Consider the following 15,291-nt stretch of genomic DNA (forward strand, 5'->3'; position numbering starts at 1 on the left):
AGGCAGAGACTGGAATGGTAGAGCCACAAGCCGGGGCTCCCCTGCTGGCACAGTGGTACACAATCTGCCCGCAATGCAGGAGATTCAGCCCCTAGGTCATCAAGCTCCCCCAGAGGAGGGCATGGCAACCCACTTTAGTACTCTTGCCCAGAGCCTGGCAGGCTGCAGTCCATAGGGTCACACAGAGTAGGACACTACTGATTTGACTAGGCAGCAGCAGCAGCAGCCACACGCCAGGGCTTCCCTGTAGCTCAGCTGGTTAAGAATCCACCTGCAATGCAGGAGACCCTGGTTCGATTCCTGGGTTGGGAAGTTCCCCTGGAAAAGGGATAGGCTACCCACTCCAGTATTCTTGGGCTTCCCTGGTGGCTCAGATAGTAAAGAATCTGCCTGCAATGCAGGAGACTTGGGCTGGGAAGATCCCCTGGAGGAGGGCATGGCAACCCACTCCAGTGTTCTTGCCCGGAAAATGCCCATGGACAGAGGAGCCGTGGCAGGGTCGCATGGGGTTCATGGGGTCACAGAGAGTCAGACACAACTGAGCCACTAAGCACAGCACAGCCCAGCCACAAGCCAAGGAATACCTGAGTCACCAGGAGCTGGGAGAGGCCGAGAGGGATTCTTCTCTACAGCTTTCAGAGGGAGTGTGGTTCCACCAAAGCCCTTATTTCTGCCTACTGGCCTCCAGAACTCCAGAAAACTCTCTTATTTTAAGTCATCAAGTTTGTGATCATTTGTTATGGCAAACAAAGGAAAGCAAATACCCTCTGATTGCACATTATCATTGTTATCTACCTACGGTAATATTATTAAGCTTGTGAGTATTATTTGAAAATGTATGAAGTTGGCATGGGGTATGACAGGTTTTCATGCGGTGGTGATTTTGCTGGTAAAAGACACTTGGCAACATCTCTGCTGTCATAATGGTGGGAGGGAGCACTACTCGTTTCTAGTGGGAGGAGCCAGGGGTGCTGCAAAACATTCTGCAATACAGAGGATGGTCCCCACCCCCAAAAAGAATTATTCAGCCTCCCATGTCAGTAGTGCAGAGACTGAGAAAGCCTAATGTATGAGAAAGCCTCGCGTTGTGAGATTAAACCCTTAGCTCTGCCATGAATTTGTTAGACAATTTACCAGGCAATAAACCTCTTGGAGCTGTTTAGTTTTCTCATCTGTAAAACATGATGGCACTAACACCTGCCAGAGCATTATGCAATCCCAATGAGATAATGTTGGTCAAAGAATGTTATACTTTGGGTTCTTTAACAGTAATGGAGAGGCTTTCATTATTATTATCCCTATATTTCTTTAGTGGAAGCAAAGGCAAACCTTTGATTTTTAATTACTACCGTCAGGAAGTTCCCAATGAATGGATGCACTGAGCCACAGGAGACTCCGTTTTGTAAGTTTATGATTATTATCTCAAGTAGAATAGTTCTTGGAAATTTCATGGCTATTACTGTTTAATGATGTTTCTCAGTGGCAAGGATACTTGGAAGTATTCATACAGTTTCTCTGGGGAGCATATACTTTATGTCAGATGAATAACAAAACTGAAGCCAAATCAAATATTGCACAGAAATTTAATGTGTAATAAAAATATGTAATAAATAAATAATATGCATAATGTGTAATAAAAGCAGAGACAGCGCTATGTAGCCTTTAAAGTGTTTTTGCTATCTATTTTTTCTAATTATTATTAAACAGCCCTTTGAAGCTAGTTGGACAAGTGTTGTCTTTTTCTGACTCACGAGAAAACTGAAGACTAGAGGAGCACTGTGCTTGGTCAGCAAATGGCAGCGCTATGCTTAGAGCTCGGATTTTTTTCATCCTCATTCAGCGACAAAGTGTCTGCAAACACCAGTCCATTAGAACAGGGTGGTACTAATGATCACTGAAGAGCAGTGGATCACAGGAAAAGTGGATACAGGTTCACCTCATCTTATTATACCTTGCAAGTACTGTATTTTTTAAAAGTTGAGGGCTTGGTTGAGCAAGTCTATTGGTGCCATATTTCCGAACAGCATTTGCTTACTTCCTGTCTCTGTGTCCCATTTCAGTAATCTTTGCAACATTTTAATCTTTCTCACAATTATTATATTTGTTATGGTGATCTGTGATCAGTGATTTTTGATGTCACTATTGTAACTTATTTTGACATTTCCTAGCAATAAAGAATCTTTGAAATATATACATTTTTTTAGATATAATGCTATTACACAATAGACTACAGTATAGTATACACATGACTTTTATATGCACTTGAAAACCAAAATTTGTGTAGCTCACTTTATTGTGATATTTGCTTTATTTCAGTGGTTTGGAACTAAACCTTCAACATCTGTGAGGTATGACTATGTTAATATGAGATTAAAAGGCAGGAAATTCTTTGATAGACATTGTAGAAAGAAAGTTTTAGTCACAAGACAGAACATAGTTAGAATTGTTTTGGAAGCAGGCTGGGAAAACTTCCATGATGCTCACAGTCCAGGACCTTCATCTTAGCACTTTTGTTGACCACCTTGTGGCTCATACAGTAAAGAATCTGCTTGCAATGCAGGAGACCTGGGTTTGATCCCCAGGTCAGGCTTTCACTGCAGTGTAATGAAAGGTTTCCTAGACACTGTAGGGAGGGGAGAGAGAAGCAATAGGCATAATCTTTTGTTCAGAAGGGTTGTATACTAAGAAAAAAATAAATTGTTTAAATCAACTTGTGCTAAAGGGTAACGTAATATAGAGAAGGAATACATTTAAGGCAGTATTTTTTAAAAATAAGATTCAGAAAATGCTAGTACCTTGAGACAGTTCTTTAAAAAGTGAGGGTTTCTTCTGTGGTTGAACATGTTAAGGAATAATGATATTTCCATTGATTTTAAGATGAAATGTGTATGTGTTTTCAATTTTAACATCTCTGAATTCAAGACATATCTTACAAATGGTGTTGGCCAAGCAGCAGTTGTAGTATAGTTATTCTAGCCTACACATGGGTGAACTTAATTATTACTCCTGGTACCAAACTGGAAAATGAAAACCTCTGGACCTTTAAGTCAATGTGCAAACCATTTGAATCCTTGACTGGTCTTTGAAACTTTCTTTGACATCTAATCCAATACACACCAACATCAAAACTTCCAAAATAGGTATAAGTGGCTTGGAAGAATATTCTAGAGACAATATTGAAACATACTTAAAATCCAGTGCATCTCGCACTAGTCTCATCAGTGCGTCTAGATGTCACAGAGGGAAATATTATACGGAAAAGTGATAGTGAAAATCAGTTGAAAAGTGATTCAGAAGAGTCAGACAATGTGAAGACATCTTGTTAATGCTGCAATAGATGTTTTTTACTTCTGTTTTCCTTTTTATATATGTAGGTGGGTGATTAAATTTAGGAATATCTACAAGAGCTGGGTCCATAAGTATCTAAAAAATCAGGTGACTCACAAAACACCATGTCATACTAAATTTGTGTAATTATTTCCTCTTTGGTGGTACCTAAATTGATATGTCTTAACATTAGAATGCCATTTTAGATTTCATGAAATATGACACATTTCTGTCTTGGCCTATATAGTAGGATATATTATATATTGTGTATATAATATATTATATATTATATTATGCCTATTGGCATGCAGAGATGCCAATAATTAGCCTTTTAAAGACTCTATGAAGTTTTACAGTAAAGGAAGTGGTTTAATTTTTGCATACAGTTTATGATAACCCTTCCCTTTTCCTATAAAACTTACTATGTTTAGGATTACTTAATTTTGTATTTTTCATATTGGAGTATAGCTTCCCTGGTGGCTCAGACAGTGAAGAATCCACCTGCAATGCAGGAGACCTGGGTTCGATCCCTGGGTTGGGAAGATCCCTTGGAGGAGGGCATGGCAACCCACTCCAGTATTCTTGCCTGGAGAATCCCATGGACAGAGGAGCCTGGAGGGTTACAGTTCACGGGGTCTCAAAGAGTCAGACATGACCGGGTGACTAAGCACGTACATGCACACGTAGCAGATTAACAATGTTGTGATAGTCTCAGGTGGCCAGCAGCGGCTTACGGCTTGGTAGGTACATGTACACATTCTCCCCCAAGCTCCTCTCCTGTCCAGGCTGCCGCACAACATCAAGCAGAGTTATCCATAACACAGTTTTTAAAATTCTTTCCTGAAGGACTGTTGCTTTATAATATTGTGCTGGTTTCTGCCATATGTCAGTATGAAGCCGCCATAGGTATACATATGTTCCCTCCCTCTTGAACCTCCCTCCTGTCTCCCACCAAATCCTACCCCTCTAGGTTGTCACAGAGCCCTGGGCTGAGCTCTCTGCATAACACAGTTTTGAGAAAGACAGGCAATATAGGCCAATCCTTACTTTTTGAGATAAATGTTGCCTACTTTAATTAAGATGGATTATTTTTATTACCTCTAAAGGCAGTTTATACAGTCAACCAACACTACTTGTCTCCTTCACTTATTACGGATCAAGCTCATAATAAAAGTTAGGGGTTTCAAATAAGTTCTTTGGAATTACTTTAGTTAGATTATTAAGATTTGACTGAAATGAAAAAACATGTGTATTAGAGTAGCAATAGCACTTGAGATGGTTCATTTTATGTGTCAGCTTGACTGGCCTGTGGGGCACTCAGATATTTGGTCAGATGTCATTCTGGGTGTGTCTGAGAGTGTTTTTGAACGTCTAACTTTTGGGTTCATAGAATGAGTATCGCAGCTTTCCTTCCCTACCATGCTTGGCCCTCCTTCAGCAGTTGAAATCTTAAATAGGATGAAAAGGCTGATCCTCCTGCTGCTAAGAGGGAACTGCTCCTGCCTTTCTGCTTGAGCTGGTACATCAGTCTTTTCCTGATTTTGGACCTGCACTGCCGCCTCTTGGGTCTCAGCATGCAGGCTTTTTGGACTGGCTGGATCTAAACCATTAGTTCTCCTATGTCTCCAGCTGCTAATTGAAGATCTTGGGCTTCTCAGGCCCTATAATTGAGTGAACCAATTCCTTATAATAAATCAATCTCTCTCCCTCTCTCATCTGTATATAGGATGAAGTGAAGTGAAGTCGCTCAGTCCTGTCCAACTCTGCAACCCCATGGACTGTAGCCTACTACGCTCCTCAGTCCATGGGATTTTCCAGGCAAGAATACTGGAGTGGGTTGCCATTTCCTTCTCCAGGGGATCTTCCCAACACAGGGATCGAACCTGGGTCTCCCACATTGTAGGCAGACGCTTTACTGTCTGAGCTACCAGGGAAGCCTGATAACAGGGTTCTATTTATCTGTGGACACCTGACTAATACAGCACCCAACCTTGATTAGTTTTTTTGGACTTCAAGCATGGCCCACAACCAGCAGCACTGACATCAGTTGGGAACTTATTAGAAATGCAGACTCTCAGGCCCTCAGGCCTCAGTTCAGACCTACTGAGTCAGAATCTGCATTTTAATAAGATCTCTAGGTGATCTGTACACACATTAAATCTGAGAAGCACTTCTTTAAAGTATTTTGAAGTCTTTGCCTATAATTTGTGCTGCTGAAGAAGAATACAAAGGAACCTTATAATTATTTGACATTAATACTTCAGAAAAGACATAATAGGGAGATTATAACAAAGGGTTTTTTCTTTTCAGACATTGCATAACATTTGATGAATGATTATGTAATGATGAGAAGAAAAACTTTTCTTTGAAATTTGTATTCCTAGAAAATTTCTAGATTTACCAGTTTCTAAATAGTAATATACCACAGTTGACATCTGCTTATCCTTAAGCATTAAACAGAAGATTTCTGAAATTAATTTTACAGATAAACATTATGGATATCAATGTAACACCTTCAAACATTTTAATATTTATTAGAGTGGATTTCACAACCAATAAATTATGGCTGGTAGTAACAACCAAGTACTATCTTGGATTTTTGAATGCATTTACATAGCACTTTATAATTTTCTAAGTAGTTTCATGTTCATCAATAGCTCATGAGATTGTTTCAATAAGCTTATAAGAAATAGCTATAAGGTATTTCTTCTAAAACACTTTTACAATTATTCGCTTGTATTTTCACCTTTTACAAGTCAGAGAAGTCAGTATGAATTTAAATTTAGTGTATATGTATTGACACTGCTCAAATAATTTTATTATTTTCAGTTATTTTTAGTTTTATTGCCCAACCAAGGCTAGATTGGTTTGTGGTTGTTGATGACTGAATTTTGCTTTCTCTTTGATGTGGCAGTGAAATCAATAGCAGTTTCTTTTCTTCTGTTCAGCCCACTTACCTCCTTTCATATGTAATAGGGAAATACTCATGTGTGATTCATTGGATAGTATCTGCTTCTTATTTCTGGGGAAGTAACTCAGTAATCATCGCCCGAAAGTGGCTAGCTGTTAGGCAGGAGATGAAGTTGCTATAGTATCTGCCTGTCTAGGATTTAACTGTAAGAGAAAATGATATCCTATCACACTGAAATTTTATCTTACCCAAGGGACATTTAGGCATGGGAGGTTAACTGAGAGATGTCAAGGGAACAGCTGCTGCATCTGAGACTGCTTCTCAGTTCTGGAGAATTGGGTTGCTGGTGCTTAGAGGAATGATGAAGACTAGAAAGAATGTGTCTTTTGGTTTAGATAGACAGTAATACTCTGAACACAGGGAATAAACTGCCAGTTTGGAATATTGCCTTATAATACTTAGTATTTGGTAGAGTTCAATAATGCAAAAAATGATGAAATTGCTTTTTGGTAGTTATTCAACTTTATGGATACATTTATATAATTTTTAGAGTACATCAATGTCTAATGAGGCAAAATGATTTGAGGGAAGTAGGGATATCATTGCTGTGAGATAAAACTTTCAAATTTTTTTATTATAATAAGCTATATGAGCAATATCTAGTTGATTTTTACAGAAGGTTTTCAACTCCCTGGTGGATTTTTTAATATAATTTATAAATGTAAGATCAGGTCAACAGTTAGGCTGATTACTCAAAATTTCAAGGGTATAGTGGAATGAAAAAGACTTTGTTTTTAAGAATGAAAACCCATAAAAGCAAAGGGTAGGGAGACAAGGAAAGTTGATATAGAAACAGACTCTGTGTATAATTAAGCAAAATGATCTCTTTGATAGGGAATATAGAGTGACTGATTACTGCTAATAATGATAAAACTGCACTTTTTCAACATTACCACTGCAGTCACTTAGCCTCAATCACAACCCCTTCCAATTTCTCTCCCTATAGGTTTCTCCGTCCCTGCTTGCAAGCAAGTAGAGATGGCAAGATTCTAGCTTGACGCTCCTCATCCCTTGGGTCAGCAGTTTTGTTCTGTCCCTGCCGCCATTCTCTGCCTGGTCTCAACATCCAGGGACACAACAAACCTTTTCTTCTTAAATATCTCATGAAGTGAAAGCACCTGGTACATAGCTGGCACGTAAACATTTTTACCTTTTCCTTTGTATAAAGTCCAAGGATTTATTTTTAGGCTCTCTGTGTCCTCTGATCTCTCCGTGACATTTAATACTGTTGACTTCCATCTCACTGCATCTCTCTTTAGGTTTTCATGTTATCACTCTTTACAAATTTCAGTTTTACCCTAATATTCATTTCCATTTCCAAGTCAATAATACAGGACTGTCTTTTTGACCATACAGGCATACCTTATTTCACTGTGATTTGCTTTACTGTGCTTCCCAGATATTTTGTTTCTGACAAATATTGAAGGTTTGTGGCAACTGTGCAGCGAGCGATTTTTATTGCCCACTTTGTGTCTCTGGGCCTTGATTTGGTAATTCTTGTGCTACTTCAAGCTTCTAAAGTATTACTATATTTGCTATGGTCATCTGTGGTCTTTGATGTTCCTATTGCAAAAAGACTACAGCTTGTTGAAGGCTAAGGTGATGGTTAGGTTTTTTTGTTTTGTTTTGTTTTGTTTTTGTTTTTGTAGCAATAAAGTATTCTTTAATTGAGAACACATGTGATAGCATATGCATGATATCATGCATTACTTTTTAAAAATAATACTCTTGCACATATAAGAGACTACAGTGTAAAAAACATAACTTTTATATGCACTGGGAAACAGAAATATTCACGTGACTTGACTTGCTTTATTGTGATATTTGCTTTACTGTGAATCTGCAGTATCTCTGTGGTTCCTGTATTTTCTTTGATTTCTTTGATGACACATCTTTTTCACCCTACTCTTTATTTACCCTTAATGAGCTGATCCATGAGGTTATAATCCTCTGAGAAGTAAAAGACTCAACTTTGTTCATTCACTTCTAATTTTTAGCCATGCTCTATTTTTAAAAATTTCGAATCGTCCATGAATAATCATTTATACTTGAATGTTCTACCCTTAAAAAGCACAAAACCAATATTTCTCAATGTGAATGAGTCATTTTTATCTTAAAGCAGCTACGTTTGCTTAACTTCTACTTCTTCATTGAATCAGTATTATTTTCTTCTCATTTTCATCATTCAGCCTTAAAATTTTGTATCACACTTGACTTTTTTTTTCTTTCCATATTTTATTTTTTGGTCTAATAAAAAGTCCAATCAATCTCTAGGTTCAATAAAGTGGGGTTTTTTAGTCATTATTCCTTTAAATTTTTAAAATTTATTTTTTATTGAAATATAGTTGATATATGTTACAGGTGTACAGACAGGGATTCACAATTTTTAAAGGCTGTACTCTATTTACAGTTATTATAAAATATTTGCTATATTCTCTATGTTGTATAATATGTCCTTTTAGCTTATTTTATACATAATAGTTTGCACCTCTTTTTCCCGTGCCCCCATGCTTTCCCTCCCTGCTTTCCTCTCCCAGCTGGTAACTGTTAGTTTGCTCTATATATCTGTGAGTCTGCTTCTTTATTGTTATAGCCAGTAGCTGTATTTTTTAGATTCCACATGTGATATCATAAATTGTTTGTCTTTCTCCGTCTGACTTATTTCACTTAGCATAATCCAGTAAAGTTTTTCTTGGGAAATGGCTCTACTTGGTATTCAAACATTTCCATCCCCAACTCCAATGTTAATACCTTTTCCCCCAGGTCTTTGTTAAATCACAATGACACCCACTTGGCAAATAGACACATTCCAATTTTATTAATCTGTTCATAGCAGAATATTCTGTCAGAGTTTACCTTTTTAAAAATGTATTTTGCACTATTTCTTCTTGCAAAATGTATAGTTTTATTACATAAAAAAGGAGAAAGTAAAAATAGTAATGCTAGCACCTTCTGTATCTGAAATTTTTAAAGCTTTTTAAAAAAGAGCTTAAAAGAGCTTTTCTAGTTCTTTTAAAAATTCTTTTCCAGTTTTACTGAGAAATAATTGACATGCATCACTGTCTAAGTTTAAGGCATACAGTATGATGGTTTGATTTACATGTATTGTGAGTGATTACCACAACAGGTTCAGCTAACCTTGATCTTCTTGTATAGGTATAACAAAAGGAAAAGAAAGAAAAAGAGAATAAAAGAAAATAATTTTTCTCCTCGTGATAAGAACTCTCAGATTAACTCTCTTAACAACTTTGCAGTATATCACACATCAGCCACAGTCGTCATGCTGTGCATTGCAGCCCTAGGACTTATTTATCTTATAACTTAGAAAGAATCTCTCTAAATAGAGGTGCCCACATTTGGTTTTGGAATCATAAGAGGTATCATCCACCTTAATCTTCCTCCAAACATATAAGAGTTCCTCAACAGCAAGGTAAACTATCTTTGATTCACGGAGTATTACCTGCTCAGAAGAGTAACACATTGTGTTTGGAGACTATAAGACGACAAGCTGTCCAACGCCCTGGAGAGGGAAGCTGACATGGTCTGTGGTTGCCTGACACTGACCATCTTGTCATAACCAAAACATTGACGGCGAAGACCTGTAAGTATTGCCAGCTCAAGTGAAAGGCACGCTCGCTCTTGCCTGTACTGAAGATGCGGGTTCCTGCTTCGTTGCAGCATGACAGTGGCCTGATCCCGGATCTGGATTTCTAAGTCCTTGTTTCCATGGTGGATTGGCAATGACTCTGGAATTTTGCAGAACACAGCTTCAACAGGGCCAAACACATAGCAGAAAGAAGTGATGCATGGATTACAGTGTTCATCCTGATTGAATATGTGGGTGGGGCTGGGTGAACACTGGAGGTTTCAGGTGATGGAGGGACGGTTCTAAAGAAGAAGGTACGTGCCCCTCTACTAATAAAGAAATTAGGGGCTCAAGATAGTACTTGGCGGAATGAAAGAGATTTCACAGTCTCTACATTCTGAGTTTTCAGGGCACTTTATACCAGTTTCGTGTGCAATCACACAGTAATTTGTAGGATAACCGAGGTTTGTTCAGGAGAGTCTTAGTTTACACCTGTTGTCGTGGTGTGGTTTTAAGGAATTTTCTCTTTTTACCTTCTTTTTACCTTTATAAAAGTTATCCTACTTTGAAAAGTATATTGTTAACCTCTCTATAAACCTCCAATTCTGGGGCTTAGGGTTAAGGAGGGCCTTTTACTTTCCTTAAAGAATCTAGATCTTGGAACTTTGGTCCTCAGACAAAAATCTTGCATCTTTGGAATCTATTTGCCCCCAAAGAATCTACTTGGTCAACAGATATCTAGTTCACCAACAAGAATCTACTTAACCAACAAGCTTCCTTGTAAGGACCAGGAGGCTGCCTCACCTATCCATTTTTATGAAAAGCAGAGGAGGACAGATTTCTAGATTCATTGCCATACCCTACTTTCCCAACCCTCCTGTGGGTGGGATATGCAGACTCTGCTCTGGTATGTTTATTCCACAAGAACAAGAAGTGCAAGATAGTTCTCCAGTGAAAGGGCAGAAAGGCCAGTTCATGCTTTTTTTAAAAAATTATGTGGCTCCGTCGAGTCTCAGTTGCAGGATTCAGGCTTCTCACTGCATCATGAGGGGTCTTCCCTGATGGTACCCCGGCTCTCCAGTTGTTGCGGCTTGTAGGCTCAGTAGTTGTGCTGTGCGCACTTGCCCTGTGACATGTGGGATGTGGGGTCTCAGTTCCCCAACCAGGAATCAAACCTGCATTGCAAGGCAGATTACTGACTACTGGACCGCCACGAAAGTCCCCCAATTCATGCTTTCAAGGAACAGAATTTAGAGCCACTAGCAAGACACAGCTCAATGAATCCCAGGCTCTAACCAATTGGATTCACTTCTGTCTCCTTTGGGTGCATGTACAAATGTTACCCTTAGGCCTTTTTCCTTATGGAAGAAAAGAACTTGCATGGACAACTGTCATAATACAGGGTATGTCATCTTCAAGCTACGTTTTCCTAATTGATGTCATGGTTCTCCTTATGTGCATGTGTGCTAAGTCATTTCGGTCGTGTCCGACTCTGTGAGCCCATGGACTGTAGCCCGCCAGGCTCCTCTGTCCATGGGATTCTCCAGGCAAGAATACTGGAGTAGGTTGCCACGCCTTCCTCCAGGGGATCTTCCTGATCCAGGAATTGAACCCATGTCTCTTTTGTCTCCTGCATGGCAGGTGAATTCTTTACCACTAGCACTACCTGGGAAGCCTGGTTCTCCATATAGCTGTTTTCTAATACTTTCTATACTTGATCACTGCAAACAGAAAAATGAATGAAGTTGAACTTTGGGGGCCCTTCACAGTCTGATTTTGTTTATGATGATCATCTTAGCTCTTTTGTTCTTTCAGTGCAAGGACACATCTTACATAATAGTCTCAAATTTAAAGGGCATATGGTTGATTTTGAGGAGGAATGGAATGAAAATGAAGATTCTGATTACCAGATCTGACTTGAGGGCTGAGATTCGGTATCTGTAACCAACTTCCTGTGATGCGTTTATCACTGGTTCTTTGGATCACATATTAAGTATTCAAGGCTCTGTAAAGCCGCATTAAAAGTCACTAGCTCAATTTAACCCCATTTCCTCAGACATTCAAATTAAAAAGGGCTGGAAAATTGTCCTTGATTGTTCTTAATGACAAATTACTCATTTGAAATGTATATTATATTCTCTCTCTTTTTTTTTTTGTATATTCTCTTATATTACTGTTTAAATGCTTCATTCTCATAAGCTGTAATCCCAGGTAAATAGAAAGCTTCTTTAGTACAGGAACGGTTCCTTATAGCTTCTGTATAATCTCTTATAGTGAGGTTACTCTGTCCTATACCTAGTAGGTCTACACTAAATTTGCTGATTAATCATTCTTAAGGGATTGCCGCTTACCATTTTATCATGTGAGAATTCATGAGGTACATTTAAATTTACAATTGGCAACAAACAAATGTTTTAGGTAAAATTATAAAATACACTGAAGTGAGGAAATCTGAGTATTCTGAATAAAATGCTATATTTGAATTAAATATTAAAGATTAAATTAAATTATTGAATATTAAATATTGAATTTAAATTACAATGCTAAAATAGGAAGTAAAGGTCTTTGCTATTTTGAAGATAGTATAGATCTGAATGAGACTTTATAAACCAGGTTAGGGAAAATATGTATTATTGTTTTATTGCTTTGATTACAATACATGTATTCTGGAAAACTCACAGTCACAAAATAACAGGTTATAATCCTGACAATTACTTCCAAACTTAGTTTTTAGTTGATTTGTTGGATACAGATATTATCAGCTTGTATGGGTAGAGTGACCCTTGCAGAGGGTTCCTATTAAAAAGTTTTGAAGGATTTAAAAGTTAGGCACCCTATAGAAATAACATGCTCTAAACTATCTTCTTTTGTGAACTTTGAAACAGAGTTGGAAAACTCCCACAGACAGCAGGATGTAATAGTCTGTAGAAATGATGGTGACCCAGCAATCCCACTTCTGGGCATACACACCGAGGAAACCAGAATTGAAAGAGACACATGTACCCCAATGTTCATCGCAGCACTGTTTATAATAGCCAGGACATGGAAACAACCTAGATGTCCATCAGCAGATGAATGGATAAGAAAGCTGTGGTACATATACACAATGGAGTATTACTCAGCCGTTAAAAAGAATTCATTTGAATCAGTTCTGATGAGATGGATGAAACTGGAGCCGATTATACAGAGTGAAGTAAGCCAGAAAGAAAAACACCAATACAGTATACTAACACATATATATGGAATTTAGGAAGATGGCAATGATGACCCTGTATGCAAGACAGGGAAAGAGACACAGATGTGTATAATGGACTTTTGGACTCAGAGGGAGAGGGAGAGGGTGGGATGATTTGGGAGAATGACATTCTAACATGTATACTATCATGTGAATTGAATCGCCAGTCTATGTCTGACGCAGGATGCAACATGCTTGGGGCTGGTGCATGGGGATGACCCAGAAAGATGTTCTGGGGAGGGAGGTGGGAGGGGGGTTCATGTTTGGGAATGCATGTAAGAATTAAAGATTTTAAAATTTAAAAAATAAAAAACTAAAAATTAAAAAAAAAAAAAAAAAAGAAATGATGGTGAAAATTTGGGAAAAAAAGTAATAACATGGTCATAAATCCTGAGTACAGATTTTGGATCTCCACTTTCAAATGATTATATTGATTGAGTCATCTCTTAAAACTCCCAAAGGAAGTCAGATGCTCCTGAGTAAATTTTATGGGTATGTGTGTTTCAAAATACAAGCTCTGCTATGGTTTGCACTTGCCTTCAATGGAACAAATCTGTGTCTTAAATCACTTTAGCACTTCCTCATGAGAATCTCATCATTTCTTAGAGATCTCAGAGTTCAGGAAATAAATTGGAAGGACCAGATACTTTCTCATCATCTGTGCATGATTCTCTATGAGCTTTTTGTTCAGTTTTGCTTTACTGTTTAAATTAATACAGGGAAAGAGACACAGATGTGTATAACGGACTTTTGGACTCAGAGGGAGAGGGAGAGGGTGGGATGATTTGGGAGAATGACATTCTAACATGTATACTATCATGTGAATTGAATCGCCAGTCTATGTCTGACGCAGGATGCAGCATGCTTGGGGCTGGTGCATGGGGATGACCCAGAAAGATGTTATGGGGAGGGAGGTGGGAGGGGGGTTCATGTTTGGGAATGCATGTAAGAATTAAAGATTTTAAAATTTAAAAAATAAAAAACTAAAAAAAAAAAAATTCAGCATTCAAAAACTAAAAAAAAAAAAAAAAAATTAATGAGATAGTCTTTGGGCATGCGTTCTTATGACTAGCATTCAGATGATATTTCTCCACTCACACCCTATTCGGCAGTATTAGCAGGAAAGAAATGGTTCTTATCTGGGTGTTTTTAAAGATATTAGTGCAATTTTTATGTAAAGGGAATTATCATTTATCTTCACCAGCCCCAGCATCTGTCATTCTAACCGGATACTGTGTATTGTGAAGAGTGGGAGACGTAAATAAATTTTGATTCTCAGGTGGATTAATGATCAATACAGAACAAACACAGTTGTTGACAGAAGTAGTGAGTGTTGCCCTTTTAAGACTCCTGATTAAGCTGGAAATAAAAAAGGCTTCATAACACTCATGACTTCAACAAGTTTATATATTACCAGGAAAACCTCACTAGTCTGCAAAACATCAAGGAGACAGACATTAGCATTTCATATCTGCTCTCCTGTGACAGTTATTGCAGGATGTGAGATACGCCTCCACATTCCATGTCATGTGATTCAGGTCCTATCCATCCTTTCAGCTTCTCAAAATGCAGACTTTGGCTAGAATCAAGTGTTTACGCAGAAGAGTTATACAGTGAATAAAACGTGGTTTCAAAATGAAGTATCTTGGTGTGTCATAAACAGGGTTGGGATTCTTGTTAAGCTAAATAAGACATTCCTTTTAAGAAATAGGAAAGGTTTGAGAATTTTGCTTAAGAATTTTTTGAGAGTAGGAAATCAAAGCCCATGCTTTTGATACTATTTAGGTGCCAATAAGGAAAGGTCTGTCTAGTCAAGGCTATGGTTTTCCCTGTAGTCATGTATGGATGTGAGAGTTGGACTATAAAGAAAGCTGAGTGCAGAAGAACTGATGCTTTTGAACTGAGGTGTTGGAGAAGACTCTTGAGAGTCCCTTGGACTGCAAGGAGATCCAACCAGTCCATCCTAAAAGAGATCAGTCCTAGTTGTTCATTGGAAGGACTGATGTTGAAGTTGAAATTCCAATACTTTGGCCACCTGATGCGAAGAGCTGACTCATTTGAAAAGACCCTGATGCTGGGAAAGATTGAAGTCAGGAGAAGGGGACGACAGAGGATGAGATGGTTGGATGGCATCACCAACTCAATGGACATGAGTTTAGGTAGAATCCAGCA

This window comes from Ovis canadensis, chromosome 3, assembly GCF_042477335.2.
Source record: "Ovis canadensis isolate MfBH-ARS-UI-01 breed Bighorn chromosome 3, ARS-UI_OviCan_v2, whole genome shotgun sequence".
Lineage (NCBI taxonomy): Eukaryota > Metazoa > Chordata > Mammalia > Artiodactyla > Bovidae > Ovis > Ovis canadensis.